Here is an 18,186-nt window from a genome sequence, read left to right as displayed (position 1 = left end):
TATGAACACTGGGTTTTCTGAAAAGAAAATTCAAAGTTTTATATTTAAAACAACTCAACTTTATTCTTATTTTTACATAAATATATATTAAGAACTTTATTTATCATCAATTTGCTATACATAGAATGAATAATTTGACCAGCTCCATAGGGGCATTTCGCAGACCCCCTGGAACTGGTCTACAGACTCCCAGAGGTGTGCGGACCCCAGTTTGGGACCTACTGGTTTAAAGGTTTCAATAAATTAATGAAAATATTAAAAATTGTGTATTACTTCAAAATCCAAACTTGCACCACCTTGCATTATGCTTCTGGTGCCCATGAACAGATTGATGTAATGAGGCCTATCTTTCACTGACTGTGATCCCACGATTATGCAGTATATTTTTGTTTTTAAGGAAGCTGCTAGGAAGGAATTATGCAATTGAAAATGACAACATACATTTTTCAAAAGCTAATGTAAAATGTGTAATTTTATTATTTTATTTTTATATGTATGTTAGTGCTTTTTATTTCATTTTATATGTCCAGTAATTTATTATATAAGGGGTTTTTATTTTACAGTCCATGTTTTTAATTAATAGTTCACTTTATTCATCCATTTTCTTCTCAGTTTCATCAAATCAAGCTAGAATTTATAATTGTTATTTGTTAAATTATGCTATTGTCATACAGTTAATCAAGTTTTGTCCAATTTGTCGGGTTTCTGGTTTTTACTGAATATGCTTCATTTGTTTTAAAACAGTTCTCTTGCTTTTTTTTTCGTTCCTTTGTCTGAGTTTATTTTTTATATTTTTTCATGTCGTTGAACTTTATTTCATGATTAAAACAGGTATACAGAAAATAACTAGCACAAAGAAGGGATTCTTTTTGGCTATTCATTCTCCTTCATAACTTGTAAAATGCCCTTTTTATAACATATCTATAAAAACAATTTTTGTTTCTGTTATTGATTGGTGTATTACTTCACTTTCTAAAAGGAATTTTCAATATTCACTTTCTGAAAGGTATTATTTCCAATATTCACTTTTTTTTTTCAAGATATATTTCCCTGTTAGATACTTTATTTTCTTTTAAAATATGAAGCAGCAGCAGCATTGAAAAAATTTCAATACTAAAAAATGGATATTTTAAACAGCATATTCATAAGGAAAATGCAAGGCAGATGATATTCATACAATCCTGCAGGACCTATACCCCAATATGTTAGTTTTTGTTAGAGCAAATAAATTGTTGTTATTAGTATAAATTGCTTTTTTTTCAGTATATTTAGAAATATATTGAATAAAATATACTGAAGATATTTCCTGTACATATAGAAATACAATGAAACACAAATACATTTAGTTTTTTTTAAAAATAAAATAAGTTGCTAACTATGTTTTGTTTTCATTTTGTACTTTTTTTTTTATTTATTTATTGTACTAGACAGTCCCAGCTAGCTTTAGTATCCCTGCAACTATTTAGAATACTGTATAGATAATTACAGACACAGCACTAATTCCCACTCCATTACAAGATGTTGAAGTTCTGCACTTCAAGTATCCACTCCATTATAAGGCATTGAAGCTCTACAGTTCATGTATTGCAAAATTGGAGTTCCCACCATGTACAATCTCACATAGCATTATTTATAAAATTTATGTATATAATATATCTAATGTAAATAAAATAATGCACACTCCAAAAAACTATAGCTGAGTACTAAAATTTAGTCTTACAAAAGAGCAGCTGAAATCCATTTTTAAAATTTTATCATTAACTAAAAACAAAAAAGTGTACTCCACTCCCAAACTAATAAAAAAATAAATAATAAATTTTTTTATTGTAGTTTTCTTCTATTTAAAGAAATAATAATAATCATCATCACCATCATGGGAAGTATTTATTATTTCTATCAGTTCTTTATTTAGATTAAATATGAAAATTAGAAAACTGAAAAAAAAAAAAAAAAAAAAAAAAGAACATTTAACAAGAGTTTATCAAGTTATGAACAGTTAAAAATGCTTAAAAATCTTTCTTCTGCTTTTAACCTTTCACTTTTTGTATGCCACAAATTCCAATCATGAGCCCTCCCCATGGCCTTTTAATATATAATTCTTTCGGCTCATATATTAAATAAATATTGAATTTAGGCAGACAGATCACTATCCAAGTTCCAATTTTCAGTGGTTACTTTTAAGTTCCCCTGGGGAGTAATTTGTTTTCACACAGTTCTGCTAATTACCTTATGAATACAGCAACTACATCTGAATTTCTCACATATAATTATAATAAGTAAATATTTATTATTATAAGAATATTAAATGACCAGTAAGTGACAATTCCAACACAACTGTCAGTAGAAGAGCTATACTGACGAGAAAAAAAATAAATGAATTATTCAGTTAAACATATAATAATTGAAAAAAAACTGAATAAAACATATAATACTAAACATAAATACCTACATGTACTCATAAATACTTATTATATACTACTGTAAATGCTCCTCAGAAATTCTTGCAAATATTGCCTTCAAAGAGGAACGCATTATTCTACAAAAAGTATGCCCAAGGCAATTAAATTCATTGAAAAACTTGACAGCAAGATATGATAAAATGTAAAGTACAATGTACAGCATAACAAAGTGCACCATTATCTATAAAGAGAAACTATATTGATGTGTGTTGGGGACAAGTGTTTACACCTCACTAGGGGGTTATATACAATTAAAGCTAGCAAGAACTGTCTGCTTGGTTATACTGAATAAAAAATTTTGTACATTTATCAATATTGAGTGTGTAATTGCAATAATCATTGTAATCATTAAATCATGTGAAGTTGCAACTTGTATTTACAATACAATCGCATAATTAAACACATCATACTTAAACTGCATATCCATCTTCCATGACCTATGTTATTTTAACTTTGTCATTAATGGTTAATTTCTTTCTTTTGGTTTTCACAGAATGAATGTTCACAAAACAGAAGCCAAAAGAATAGTACTTGAGCAAACAAAAAAGATAAGGTTGTAACACATGTCATAAACTTGTGAACCATATCAAAAATTTGCTTGCTGATAATGAAACAACATTGTAAAAAAAATAACCAATGCACCTAGGAAGAAAGCTATGAAGCATATGCAAATTTTGTGGTCACATGTACTGACACAACAGCAGTATGAGCAATAAGCCAAGACTCAATGTGCTCCAAAATTACTGACTCAGTTTCACGTGTAAAATAAAGGTAAAAACTTTAAACTGAGAAACATTAATTTGAGAAAACAAAATCGTACTTAAATGGAACTTTGACAAAGGCCACCACACAAAGTGTTACTAAATCATTTTCTGTATTTATCTTAAGTGTCAGAATCATAAATTAGGATTTCACTTTAATAAAAAATTTCTGCATGTAATATATTGCATGTGTAATTCATATATGCTACATTTATGTTATGTATAAACATAATGCAAAACAATAAAATGTAAGTAAACCCTATACATTTTATTTTTACTGTGTTGATTTCTTCAGTATCATGAGTAGAAATACATTTTAAGTTGGTTTTTTTTTATACTCTAGTACAGTCAAATTAATTTTTGTGTGGTAGATGGTATAACAGTGCTCAATTAACAGGGACAATGAAAAGTACATAATTCATTGCTATTTTACTAAGATTTGATGTTTTACTTGATAAGTTTTATAAGAGAATTTAAAGTTACATAGTACAAGAAATGTCACATTTTGATAGTCTGTGGCCCTGGTACACATATTTTAGAAGCTCTAAAAATAAGATTGCAAAGGCCAAGGGTGTTGCCACCTTATTAATTGAATAATTGCCTTGTTCTGGAAATTATTGTGACCTTCAGCCCTGGAAAAACTGTGCCAGGTAAATCGGGCCTTGAATATGGGTGTCCCTCAAGTTGCATGATTAATGCAATGGATTCCTGGAACCATCCAAGGCAAGACATACATCTCAGAAATCTTTTTCCCATAGAAAATAATGTAACACAGCTAGGCTATTTTGGACAGACAGACTGTCTTTTTGATCAGGTGTAATACGTAATATTCATGTTTTATAAGCTTTTTGATTATGAAATCATTTAATATGTTTTTGTAGAAACTGTACGTTTTATTCTAACCATCCTTAGAACAGTTAGCACAATTAAAACTATTGATTAACATAAAGGATGTGAAAAAAAATTAAGAATAAACTAAATGGAGGATAGAATTTATGTTTGTGTGTGCTTCAACGATGCTAAATTCAATTCACACCTTAAAATAGGCAGAATGGATTTGGGGTTCGTGGTTATTATGGATCATATAGCAATCACATGAAGTTGTGTTATGGTAGGAAAGTTTTTTTTTTTTAACATGCAGGAATGTCATGTTATAAAAATGTGTGTAGCTACCGACATTTTATTTGAATATGTATAGTTCGCAGTAGTTTGCACAGTTCTAAAAATTTCTAGTGTGGGACTATTGCAAATACACATCAACCTGAAATGCAGCATATATTTCAAAAAATGTTCCTAAAATTACATTCACATGTATGCTGAAATGTGTATTATCTGGGACTCATAACTCAAGGGATATGAGTACTAATCATGTGAAGAGTTTAAAATCTTTTCAGTTGAGTAAATTGTTATGTATGGGATGTATTCTGGAATTCCACATTTTTGTTATATTGTTGTTGATTACCTGGTCTTGGATTTGCGAGCATGAATCTTCCAGTTTGGGGAAGGCTCTCTTGTTTGTGATCCATGCAGTGGAAGCCATCTTATCTATGTAGTCTTGTTGGAGGTCATTGCAGTGTCTTCTGTGGAATGCCCTCTTCACCCATATTTCTGTCTTTGTTTCTTCTGTCTGTGTGAGTGGGATCTCCTTATTAAGGCTGAGTGTTGTGTGCCATTTGTCTATCTTTCTAATGGCTTGGCTTGGTAGATTAGTGCTGTGTTTTCTCTTGTTCAGTGAGGTCAGTCAATTTCCTCCCTCCTTCTTCCCAGGCTGGTCAGTTTTGATGGCTGACTTTGGGTGGTGTTGTTGGCCATCATTATCCTGGTAGATCTGATAATCTCCTCCAGCTCGGTGTTGGTCCAATCTATGATCCTGAAGGAGTACATTAATAGTGGGACTGCATAAGCACTTATGGCTGTAACCACGTTCCCACCATTCAGCTTTGATTTTAGCAGGCTTCTCAGTCTGTAATGGTATTTCTCAGTCAGGCAGGCCTTGATCTACTTGTGTTCTTACTGATAGCCTGCATCATCCCCAGATATTTTGTATGTATGTTTGCCTGTATTTGTATGTCTCTTCCTCTGTCATGTCTTCAATCTCTTCCCCGGTCTTCAGCTGGTAGTTTTGTCCAACTGGATATCCTTGAGGTAATCCATGGGTCTTTCATTGGTCTAAGCCAAATTGCATCCTGATGTCAATGGTGAACTCTTTGGTGATCCAGAGTAGCTGTTGGAGTTGATTCTCAGTTGCTGCATAGTTTGATGTCCTCCATATATATCAGGTGAAGGGATACAGGTTCTTTCTCCCTTCCTTTAGGGTATATCTGTACTGGCTGTTGTTGAACATGGTGGACAGTTATTATTATTATTACAAAATATTACAATGTTATGTTATCGTTATTGTTAGCAATACTATATTATTATTAATATTAAGCAATATACACTCACACTACCAATCTTCGTGAGAAATAGCTTCATCTCCTGACATGCAAGGTCACCTGATTGAATTGAGAAAATCAATTATCTGCAACAAAAAAAAAAAAAAAAAAAAATCACACATCTTTTCAATTTCCTATGGGTAATAAAGTTTGAAATATTATGCATAATAATAGATATTTGATTTAGATGGATATATATATATATATCTGAAAATTTTTTTATGTGTATATATATATATATACCCATATTTCTGATATGGCACTATACACTGATATGGCACTATACTGATATATATGTATCAGTATAGTGCCATATCAGTAAACAGCTTGTTAGAGCTCATAATTACAACATGCTACATTAACCTCACTTTTCTGAATTTCACATTTATATTGCAGTCACATTAACATGCTGTTGTAGAGCCAAATGCTCATTAGCTATACCATTCTTGAAATGGTTTAAGAACGTACTATTGGTAGAGAACCATTTAAGTCAGTAACACATAGGACCTACTGCTCATTATATATACTAACAGTCTTAATAACAGGTTTGACAAACCAAAATTTACAATAAGCTCATCTGAGTGATCAAGCCCATGGAAACACACCCCTGTATGTAGGTGGCAATCAGAACATTATCAAACATCAAAATTAAACACAATTAGTGAATACTTATTGTCCCACCTCTTACAAATATTTCAGACATTTTTTTAAGGAATAAGAATGACACCCACATAAATGAAAATGAAATTTTAGGAAATTTTTTGTAAACTTCTCCATGCACAGTTGCACGGTACGCAATCTGCGACCATTATCACTAGAATTTTCTTCCATGTGCCACTACTCCTATCTAACAGTTCTAGTACAGTAACTCAAAGATCCTTATCTGACAGAGGATAGCCTTTGTAAGTCTTTCTTTGTATCTTTGCTTTGGAAGTCCTTTGTAATTGTAGTGCAAAGGCATTCAGAAGCCGTTGTACATACAGATATTTTTCGGTCTGCATTACACTCAGAAAGTCCATATGTGAGATGCATGTCTCTCATTTCTTTATTTAAATAAGCCTCGTTTCCGGCTTCAAATCCACATTTTCACTTTAATAGAAAAACATTTAAGGTCTTCTGCCCCACTTGAACTACACTTAAAACTGATTTTACAGCAAGAATTTATGATTATGAACCATAAAATACTGTTTCAGAATAAATTTATATGATGCAGAACAGAATAGTAATGTAGTTTGCCTACCCAAAGAATTTTTAATAGGAATTTTTAACTGGATAATTTCTAGAACACAAAAAATGGCAGTAACTCACCAACAAAGCAGTTTCAGACATGTTTATATAAACCTTTTTTATTGCTTTCAGGTCCTCAATGCTAAAATTATGGCCCACATGTTGTGAAACACACTGACTGTGTGTGTGTGTGTGTGTGTGTGTGTGTGTGTGTGTGTGTGTGTGTGTGTGTGTGTGTGTGTGTGTGTGTGTGTGTGTGTGTGTGTGCACATGTTGAAAATTCTGATTTTATTTTTGACAGCTTTACTCTACCATTGTACCATTGGGCAAAAACCTAAAATGCAAACAAATTAATATTTAAAAGCATTCAAAGATTCACTACAGGAGGGAGCCCACTCACCAACCTATCCACATACGGAAATGTCATTTATGAAGAGGTTAATCTATGAATATTGGAAAAGATAATACATCAGTTAGATGACTAGCCTAGAAGCTGGCTGCAATTTACCACAAACTATCTGACTGTAATTAAGCAATTAACTTAGTGGTAAAAACTACCATACCACTAAGTCAATTACCTAAGGGAGTGAAGAGCCCAACAGTTGGCATGATAAAGTATGAGCACTAAGTTTGAACACCTTGTACAGGAACGTGCCTGGAATTTGTAATTATTCCTCTACATTTCCCCCTAACTTCCAAGTCATAGCTGCCCTTCAAAGAAAGTGGACCAAAACTATTTTGAAAGACATTAAATACGATATCAGTTAATATCAATAAATTATTATGGCAAACATCTCTTTTTTTTAATCTGCAAGGCAATGCAAGTGGTGATATTTAGAAATTATTAAAATTAAGACAAATCATCTCATTCTTTTCCAAATTTTTTAATTTTTTTATTTTTTCATTTATCCTCTATAAACTTGCAAAATAGGGACTTAAAAATATTGTATCTGAAGACAGATTTAATTGTACATCTATTCATAATTTATAAACATTAATGGCATACATGCTGAAATTGTACGTCAAAATAATACAAGTTAATTATTTTAACTGATTAATAGTTAATACAGATTTAATGTTACAGAGTTAAAATCAGCAACGTTTTTAAAGAAAACTGAATTTATTCTAGTATATCAAAATTAACAGCAAATCTTTGCTACTATATATTTTTATCACCATAAAAATGTAATTACTAGGAGCTTAATAGTCTAAAACTTAGTTTAATAAAAGTTATTTTATGCCTAACTGCTACATGAAAAATTAGTTCTATATACTTTTTTTTCCCTATGACATCCAGCGGCTGATCATTTAATCCTAACTCCCATTTAATAATAATTATAATAATAATAATTTTTGTTGTGCGAGATGGAATTAAAATGAGAGAGCACTGTTAAAATTAGTTCAAACATTAATAAATTTTCACTGAATAAAATACAAGACTAAACTAGTTTTGCAGTTTATATTTTCCTTTTTTCATGCCTTATTAGGACTCCAATGACACACAAATAGATAATTTTTAGACTAATTTTTACTGCCCTTATAGTGAAACAATCACATTTATTATATTGTTGTTTTACTATAAAATATCGATGTAAATACACCCTAGTGAACTCAATGAAAAAACTACATAAGTAGTGTGTAAAGCCCTCGATTTAATTGTATCTCATATTGTGACTACCTTCACAATGAGTTACCATGTATTGCACTACCTCAAATAAGTAACACTTCACTAATAGAGAAGACTATTGTTACTTATTCTCAGTGACCACCACCACCATTTCAAGGCTTTTTGGCCTATCCTCGGTGGGTGGGCAGGTACCCTGGCAATGCAATACATGGTAACTCATCGTGAAGGTAGTCACAATATGAGATACAATTAAATCGATGCCTTTATGCCTTATGTAGTTTTTCATTAAGAGTTCACTATGGTGTATTTACACCGAAATTTTATAGTGTATTTTAAAGTCATAATATATTATGCCTTGAGCATTTATATTTCATTTAAGTATTGTTTTACCTAAAACACTGTTCAGTTTATCATACATGTGTTCATCCTGCTGCATAAAAATGTACAGTTCTTATAACTCAATGTAAGCTAGGTTGTATATTAGCCAATAGCCAATTAATATTATCAATTGCAAAAATTATACAGGTATTCACACCAATACTGGAGAGTAGTTATCTGCTAATACTTAAAGATATAAGCTAATTTACATGTACAGAAGTTTTACAGGCAGATTAACTCCTTGGAAAACTCATGATAAAAATTTTAATAAGAATAGTATATTATTTGAAAGTAAATACAAATTTAGGCTATGCTAGGATAAAATAAGTGTTGCCAAGACTTGTGGACCTGGGCCAATTATTAGCGTTTTCAGTCTTCGATTAATTTAATAATATATAAGACAATGATCTTTTAAGAACTATGATGTACACATGGATATACTTAAAATATCCATTTTCAAAGATACAAACTTAAAACTTAGAAATAACTGGTAGAGTCAAATTATCTGGAATTTTTAAATTCCAGATAATTTAAAAAATAATAATTGAGGACCCCCTCCCACCAACCACTCCCACACAAAAAAGCTGGTACTTATGTTTGACACATCACTATTTGGTTTCCACAGCACAGCAGGAGCTAAATAAAATACCTTTAGTCAAGGATCTCATGGGATGGGTGTTAGGAAAAAAGTTATGGTGACTTTGAAACCACCAACTATAACAGAATGCTATTCTTCTGTACCACACTCAGATTAACCTTATATACCAACTAGTTTAGATGGTGCTATGTACAGTTACTTGTTTAAAATAGATAATTACTTTGTGTACACATTGGACCCCTGTGAGTAAAGTGAGGCAATCAAAAATTAACATTTTTCAGGAAACATGCTTTAAGAATATGAATTTATACTTGCCATCTACATTCAAAATGCAAATTTATTTTATTATTTATGAAGATAAGAATGATATTATTTATTTACAGATCACTACAATCCCTGAGGGATAATATTTCTGTCCCAATTCAACTTGTTCACTTTGGAATCATATCATAAAAATATTTTTGAGTTGTAACATACTATAGCATTAAGAAAGATAAAATGTATTATGAAAATACATAATTTTTATTATAAATTCAGAAAGGTAAAGAATGCATCACTGCAAAGCATAATATATAGTAAATTTAATTTTAACAGAATCATGAAAATAAAAAAATACTAAAATAATCCAAAGTAGAAACAGAATAAAAATCATAGTAATTTGGAATGTGACTTAAAACTTGGCTAAGGTCAAAAAGATCCGATTTCTTTTTATTACAGGAAGCAAAATTATTTTTTGATCTTTTGGCCATTGTTTGCAAAAATGATCTGAATTTTGTTCAAAAATTTTAACAGATATTTTTTCCTCATAATTTTTATGTTATCTATTTTGTCTTTGCTCATAAAATATGAGGAAGCACTGTACAGTCTGAAGCACTGTACACAAGTCCTTACCATATTCCATTTCTGTGAAATTTCACAAAAACAGTTAGAAAAATAATAGGTTCTAATATATAACTCTCAGACAAATTATCATTAAAGAATTACTTCTTATGGCTTTAGTATATTTCACTTATTTTTAATGAGGTTTCAAAAGATTTTAATTTATGAGTGACCTTCAGTTAAAATCTTTAAGGCTTTGCTGAAAGTTAAACAAATAAGTAATGTTAAATGGAAAAGAATTATTGAAGATAAATTATCACAGTTACTGCTTTAACTTTCATCCCAAATGTTGTTTTTCTTCATTTTGATTCATGATCTATAGCATATCTGTTCCATTTCTATCTTTATATTTTTTATCGGCATAAATTTTAAAAAGGTGGCAGTGACATGCTCTATTTTTTTTAAGCCTGAATAGCCTACATCAATTTAACATATAATTAAACTGATATTGAGAAAATTTTCATACAATAGAAAAAAGGCATTTTTGAAGAAAAATGTCTTTTTATAACTCAATGGAGAGTCAAAAAGGCTGTGTTATATGCAGCTTACAACACTGCTGAGTCAAAACGTTATGGAATTTTGAAACAACTGTCAAAGGATGAGATCCTATAAACATCTTTATATCTGCACAAGTAGGAATCAAATTTTTCTATCTACATAAAATTTTCTCATTCCTTCATGATAATGGAAGCACGTTGAGAAAAGTCTATATAGTAGACTTCAATCTATGGATAGCTGTGGCACTTCAAGAAGGGCCAAAAATCACTGGAGAATGAGCTGCATGAGAGAGATCCTGTTGGATGACTTCTTGAACATAGCCCCATAGTCACTCATTATGAGCTGTCTTTGACTTTCCTTCACACAGATTATTAATCCCTCTTGAAATGCTGGAACTTTTCATAGACTTCAGTGTAAGGCATGGCCTCCCCTCCATAAGTTTTCTTCATCATGTTGAAAGTTTGTGACAACCTTTTACCAGACAGGCATAAAACATGATAAAACATGCAACATGCATGCTGTTGAAAGTTGATTTGATATGACAAAAAAACAACTCACTTCAACAAAGAGCACATGCATCTACCTTTACTGCCCCTCCACAAACTGGCTGAATGTGCATGTCCATATACCAACTACTGACTATATATACACACACATATATATATATATATATAATATTTATAAAAATAATCAGGTTACTGAATGACAAAGTAAGTAAGCAAAGTATTGAAACAAAATTATTAAATTGTGTCAAATGTTTATATTCAGTGTATAGGGAAGGGATGCTGACCTATCAGGCGTCTCCGTAGCCAGGTGGGCAGGAGCAGCAGTGCGTAGCACATGCTTCTTGATTAGACCAGGGTTCGAGCCCGTGACTACCAAATATGGAGGATGCGGAAAGGTCAGGGAATGACCACCGCATATCCCCAGAGCAATATGGCCTTAGTTGCTAATGCTCCTAAAAACCAAATAACAAATAACATAACAGCTGACCTATCAATTGTAATTACCATGGAAAAATTGAGAAGGCCTGTAAAGTGAAGAAGATAATCTGAAATAAATTGATTAACATAAAAATAAAAATAATAACAATGTTACCTAAAGTAGTGGGTCCTTTAACTACTTCTTCAAAGGGTCAGCAGCCAAAACTGTAGGAGCCACCACAATAAGCAAGGTCTCTGTTTCTGTTATAATGTATACATGCGAAATGTATAAATCATAGTGAATTATTGCGAAATCATAGTGAATTATTGCGAAATCATAGCGAAATAAATCATAAATCATTGCAAAATGTATAAATCATATATATATATAATAGGAAGATAATATGAGAAAATTATATAAGATGTTCAAAGACTAGGGCCACTGATTAGCAGACAAGACCCAATCCAATGACCACAATGAATATATATATATATAAAAAATATTGTCACAATTTATAATCCTGGTGTCTTCTTCAAGTGTCAAACATCAAAATTGTAAGTAAAGATGGTAATATTGTATCTCTGTTTCTAGCATGCCAAAAGAGGTAGAAAAAAATAAAATAATAAAATAAAAATTTTTCCATTTAAAAATAAGAATGTTATGGTCAAAACAGATGTGGAAAAAGGGGAGAAATATAATGTAGAAGGCATATAGTTTACAACTGGCACAACAGAGAACATAAGCAAAAAGTATGGGGGTGTAGCAAAGTAGTACCTAACCCCAACTATTTTGCTTCACTACCTCTTATTTCTCATTAGCCATTAGTTTTACAAATGAGTCAAGAAGCTATTTTCTTCCTATATTGATTTTTTTTCACCTTAACTAAGTTTTTGGCACCTTTTTTCATGCTGCTCTGTTATTTTTATACTTCCTAATCTAAGCTGAGTAGTACTTATCATGAATTTATCTTCAACTAGAGGTCACTAGTCAACTTTATATATATATAGTGGTGGTTAGTTTGAATTCTTTATTGTGTTGTTTGTATCGTTAGCATTAGCAGTATGTTTGTTCTGGTCATACAGTTGGAATTTACAAGTTCTTTTCTTTTCATTTTGTATATATGTTCACTAAATTTTTGCTTAAGTTCTCTGTTGTCTACTTTAAACCACATGCCTTCTACATTATATTTCTCCCTTTTTTCCACACAGCCTTTACATTCTTATTTTTAAATAAAAAAATTTATTTTGTTTATTTTTTCATACCTTTGCTTTTCCCACCCCTTTTTTGCCATGAATTTTATGTCAGAAACAGAGACATGATATTGCCATCTTTACTTAATCTTGATGGTTGACACCTGAAGAATAAGACACCAAGATTGTAAGTTACGTGATAATATTTTGTATATTTTTTATTTTTATTTTATCTGTACTTTTTTTTATTTAATACCCTCCCTCCTTTTTTTTTTATTTTATTTCTCTTCACTCTTCTATTTCTCTATCCCTCCATTTACTTTTATCATGAAATTTATATATATATATGTATGTGTGTGTGTGTGCACAAAACATGTCTCTGCATGAACAGATATGAAGTACATATAGACATTATCCTTTTGAGATTGTTTCAAAAAGCTTTTTTTCTTTATGTCAGTCTAACTATATATAGTCTAAATAAGTAAGTTTCACAAATAATTTAAATATTGAATTATTAATACACAGTTAACAGTTGTCTAAATCTCTAATTATCTTCAGATATTTAGAGATCTCTTCAGACCTTGACTACACATGATGGCATTTTATATCAGAATAACTTACCAAACGTACTAACCAAGCACAGTATATAAAAAATCAAAATTTTGCAGTTTGCTGTTACATCTGATGCTTTTTGCTTCTTTCATATGTTACATATATTAATATAATTATTCATTGGTTGAGGCTGCCAATCACAACAACAACAACAGAATCTTTACCATTGATGTGCAAAAGTTTTTATGGGGCATAGTAAAAGACATAATGCATATCTTTTAAGAAAAAAAAAATAATACATGTTCAATAAAAATGGATGGGAAGCCCAATGTTGTAATATCATAGAAAACTGCAAAAAAAAAAAAGTCTATACGATACATGTTATATAAAAGTGACAAAATATGGTTATATTTAAGATATTAGGAGACTAAAAGGTTATTCATTTTTAAATTTGCATCTATTAGTGTAATACATGTAATATTTTATATAAAATTGATATTACAGTTAAAAAAGGCTAAAATATAAAAAATAAATATTAGTATGGGAAAAAGATTGACCTAATGATACTTTGAATAAAGTATTGATAGTCAAGGGTGAAAATAAAGTTATTTTATCTGTGATGATAAGAAGTTTTTTGAGAAGAAATGCCCAATGGGTTCATTTCACTAATATACTGTGATATGTAAGCAAATCATAATAAATTAATAATAATAAACAGCAATTAAAAAAAAAAAAGCTTTAGACCATTTTGAACTTGTGACCAGAGGGTATATTATAAAGAAAAAAAGATTATGCAGGTATTTATTAATTTCAAAGTTTCAAGTTTCATATTAGACATAGCTATCTGCAGTTCTCAGATTTTTACCCGTAAAAATTTAAAAAAACATTGTGATAGTCTTATGTTAAGCTGCTGTTCAATAACTAAGAAATTTGATCTAAGATAGAGAGTAAGTAGCTATTATTTTCAGTATTCTTATGACAAGACCTGATTTAATTAATCCATCACACTCATTTTAAAACATATCCCTCATAAAAGAAAGCACTAGATACCTGTTGATATTGAAAAGAGTAAAGAAAAACTATATTTGCAAATAAAATAAAATGTACTATAAATATCACAGAAAATTTAGTTACCTTGAAGATTGAAAATATATGCTGTTCTATTTTTTTTTGTTATGTTATTTACTTTTTTTTTTCCTTATGTTATTAACAAGTAGCCATATTTTTCATGCTTCTAAAATGATAAGCAGCGATAATCATGAATTTTAAAATGAAAATAAATTTTGCAGAAAGTTGAAGAAAAAAAAAGTTAGATTTATAAATATGTAGTAGATATGCTTTATATGTGTTTCAATATTATGTCTTGAATTCTTCAAATGTGGAAATGTTTTATACAAATTAAATTAGACAGAAAGGCATGGGAAGTTGAATCATATTGTAAAGTGTAACAAATGGTTAGCTCTGCTCATGTTAATGCTTTCAAAATAGATGACTGTTTCTGACAAATAGTAAAATTTTATAGTAGGTCAATTATACACCTGTTTACGTAGAAAATTTTGAATCTACATTTTGAAACTAAGCACTAAGCTTTGTATATATGATGCAAAAGCGACACTGTTCATACACTGCCCTGCAGGAAATACATTTTAGAGTACTTGGGTATCATAAATTGTCATAAATCCCATTAAAATTTTCTTAATTTATTTATGCAGCTGCTAGGTTAACTCAGTAGAACTTAGGCAAGTAGTTGTATGTGTTGACGAGAGATAATTTTCAGAAGATTGCCAGAAGCTGTACAATATTGGTATTTTCATGTGTGTATGTTTGTGTATGTAAATATCTATTGCATACTGGATGAATGCGATTCATTAAGGTGAAGTGCCAGTGGTCTGTTTAATCTCAATAATCCTTCTGCATCTTAAACCCATTAATCCAATTTTGGTAATCACTCACTATTAAATCTAGTTTGAAATGTTTTTGATGAAGAAATCATAAATTTTTTTACATCAACTGCATCTGAAAAATGTTAGCATATATTAGAAGCATAAATTAATATGAAACTGTAAATTTTGTATCCAGGGTGTTTCAAGAGTTAAATAAAGATGGAATCTGAGTAGATTATGTTGCAATTGCTGGAGTATTTTAACATAAGCTTCAAAATTTTAGTATATAACTCTTTTTTGTTTTGTTTTGTTGTTTTCAGTTAAAATGCTGTAAATTATGATAATTATTAGCATAAAAATTTTGAATAAAATTCTGGAAATATTTTAGAAGGTGAGATGTTCCAAACCATACTTTTCCATTTAACTATTATCAAAATCGAGCAGCATATTTATTTCATGCATATCCATTATGCATCCTTGGTTAAAAATATCAAATTCAGGAAAATGATCTGGTTTAAAGCGGCAAAAGAGAGTATCTGAAGCTTAAGTGTTATATGAATTTAATCAAAGTTTCATAGCAGAGAAATACTTTGTATTTATGCTAATTGGTATCATAATCATTACGACTCGGTGAATTGCTCTTCAAGTCTGTATGTTACTAGAACCAGTTCGTATTTTTTGTTTGATTGTTTATTATTATCATTTCTTTGTGCATGCCTTCCACTATGCACCCTTGTAGTTGAGTGGAAGTATGTAAAGTTAATGTTTAGAAATGAACGTAGATGCATAGTGATACTTACAATCACATCTCATAGATGCCTTTACAAGTCTTCCATTTTGTTTTCATTAAGTCTCTAGTTTCAATTTGTAATTTGGTTGTCCTGTAGTGATATCAGTGCAGATGTAGCCTTCGGATGGCCTCAAAGTTGTCTGTACTGATGTTAAATTGTGCACAAACTCTCATAAATTACAGATATTTTAATGGAACTCTGTGGATATATCAAAATTTGTTGACATGCATAATGTTACCCTAGGTAAAGCAGAATGGAATTAACTGGTTGTTGCTGTTGTATGATTAATTGTTCAGCTTGTATTCTTTTCCAAGCAAAAGTATGTAATGGAAGCAAGGCATTCCAAATAAATAGCAGTTATAAATAGTAAAATGTTGTTGTTTTTTGATTTTATAAGATTTTATAAGTTCTAAGAAAACACTTATAAGCACTAGTAAATTAAATTTACTGGTAAGTCTGAATAAATTTTTACAAATTTAATACTGAGACTGACTAGGATTTTAAAAAAAATTAAATTTAAAATTTAAATTGGATTTTAAATCTTATCATGTAAATGTGTGCTTTCTTTAACCTTCTGCTACTAACATGACATCTGACAGGAGTCACTTTTTTTTTTAATTTTTCTGATTTTTTAAATTTGTAAATGAAATAAAATCCTCCCACAATATTCTCTAACTAGTTATACAATATTTTCTGTTTTCATTTTGATATACTATGAATTACAAGACATGAAAATTTTTGTTTGGCATTTAACAGATGCTATGTGAGCAAAAGCATTCTATATACCTTTCTTCTATGCAATTTCCATTCCTATGTGGCATCCAACAGTAACAGGCATCTAATCATGCTATTAAGCTTTGATTTCACCAGCTAAATGCAAACAGTTGACAAAAATATAAGTGTTCCGGGTGTATCTGTTAGACATCATGCAAGCATCTAGTTTTCAATCTGGAAAAAGTGCCCTTGAAAATTACTAAAAAATCAGATAAAAGCTTTCTTTATTATTATCGACTTTTCTCATTTATTTTTGTTCAATATTTTTTAATTGGGCTTAGCAAATCATAATTAATAGATCGTTGTTTTCAATTCAATAAAAAAGCTAAAAATTTATTTATTTTATATAATTAAAACAAAAAAGGATCACACAAACACCATGTGCGTATCTTTGTTAAAATTCAGGATGCAAGTGTTGGAAAGTTAAACTAAATTAGTAATGTAGTTCATTCTTAATGTGAAACTTTTTAAATAGCATTCCTCAATAATAAGTATCATTGAGAGAGAGAGAGAGATAAAAGAAACACGTTAAACGATACAAACAGTCCATAACAGTTATTGTAACATATATTCCAGCATTTTTTGTATGTGAAGAAAACAGGGATGTTGTTAAAATTACTATTATAGTTGGACTTATGTCCTTTACTTGAACTGCAGATAATCACAAAACAAAGTGATAACAAAATCAAAACAGAATGATAACTAGGCATTCAGTTTTAATAACAGCAGAACTTGCACTCACTTGCTGAATATAAGCAAAATGTTTGCATCTTTGTTACTCAATCCTCAAACAGAGTATTTTTACCCAAAGAGTTTAGTTTAATATAAAAAAAAAAAAAAAAAAAACACTTCACTGCAATATTTTTTCTATCTTGCCATATGGGAGAGGCAACATTCCCTCCAGTAATGCTGCCTCTAAGAGCAATAGGCCTGGATTTATTGTTGACTTTAGAAATGACATTGTTGCTTATTTAGATTTGATATATTTTTCACCATTAAAACATAAGTTGCTGATGGAACCCACCACTATTTGATGAGCATCCAGTAAAATATGAAACAGCCACAATAGCAGTGCCTTGAGTTTAATGAATAATGGATTTGCCTACTTTATGATGTTATTTGATTAAAAAAAATTGTATTTAGGTAGACTTGCAGATAGTGGTGTTATTTCTAGAGTGAGCAATAAACCCAAGCCAAAGACTGTTGCTCT

At 30.3% G+C, this 18,186-nt stretch overlaps 1 protein-coding gene across 1 annotated transcript in view; it reads left to right on the top strand.

The window, feature by feature from the left end:
- LOC150082454 (proteolipid protein 2-like) overlaps positions 1-2,995 on the top strand; it is a 219,331-nt gene extending 216,336 nt beyond the window's left edge. Inside the window, exon 7 of the transcript XR_016547223.1 lies at positions 2,953-2,995. The gene's annotated coding sequence lies outside the window, so the exon portion shown is untranslated. The remainder of the gene's footprint in view (positions 1-2,952) is intronic.
- The last annotated feature ends 15,191 nt before the right edge of the window (positions 2,996-18,186 follow it).

The sequence above is a fragment of the Mastigoproctus giganteus genome, chromosome 7 (assembly GCF_048544385.1).
Source record: "Mastigoproctus giganteus isolate SK-2022 chromosome 7, ASM4854438v1, whole genome shotgun sequence".
Lineage (NCBI taxonomy): Eukaryota > Metazoa > Arthropoda > Arachnida > Uropygi > Thelyphonidae > Mastigoproctus > Mastigoproctus giganteus.
Note: the sequence above shows the minus strand (reverse complement) of the source record. Positions and strands in the feature narration are given on the sequence as shown.